Genomic DNA, 524 nt, shown 5'->3' on the forward strand with positions numbered 1-524 from the left:
ACCTCTTTTCTTGTCATGGAAGTATCTGGCTAACATATTTTCATATTTTTCATATTTTTACTATATTATTATTATTTATTTATCTTTTTATACGACTGCATCAGCATTTTATTGCTCATGTATATTATTCTCTATTACGTTTCTGCTTCATCTCGCAATAATCTTCGTAGACACAAACAACTCTACCTACCGGGTGGGCGTGATTCAGTCTGTAGAAAAGTGAGCACCCGCAACCTGCATCTCATGGCACTATCCTTGTATTAAATAGGTCCCAACGCGTCGATTTTTTCCCCTTAAATATTCATGTCAAGCTGGTTTCCCGGCAACGCGTTGGAGACTGCATAAAAAAAAAAACTTTTCACATTATAGCCGGATGGACTGATTATGTTTGGTGGATATAAATCGGTGAACAACTAGAACTAATGTGTCTGGCGTTGGGAATTACCAGGCAACAGCTGATTGCCTGTCGCTGTTCCCAGGTGGTCTAGAAGCTGGCGCGCCGGCACCGTATAGTAGCGGTTCCA

General features: G+C 40.6%; 1 protein-coding gene across 1 annotated transcript in view; it reads right to left on the reverse strand.

The window, feature by feature from the left end:
* The window catches only part of LOC119594209, a 40,373-nt gene extending 39,863 nt beyond the window's left edge, over positions 1–510 (reverse strand). The window contains exon 1 of the mRNA XM_037943280.1: positions 191–510. The gene's annotated coding sequence lies outside the window, so the exon portion shown is untranslated. The remainder of the gene's footprint in view (positions 1–190) is intronic.
* Between the last annotated feature and the right edge of the window lie 14 nt (positions 511–524).

Source organism: Penaeus monodon, chromosome 33, assembly GCF_015228065.2.
Source record: "Penaeus monodon isolate SGIC_2016 chromosome 33, NSTDA_Pmon_1, whole genome shotgun sequence".
Lineage (NCBI taxonomy): Eukaryota > Metazoa > Arthropoda > Malacostraca > Decapoda > Penaeidae > Penaeus > Penaeus monodon.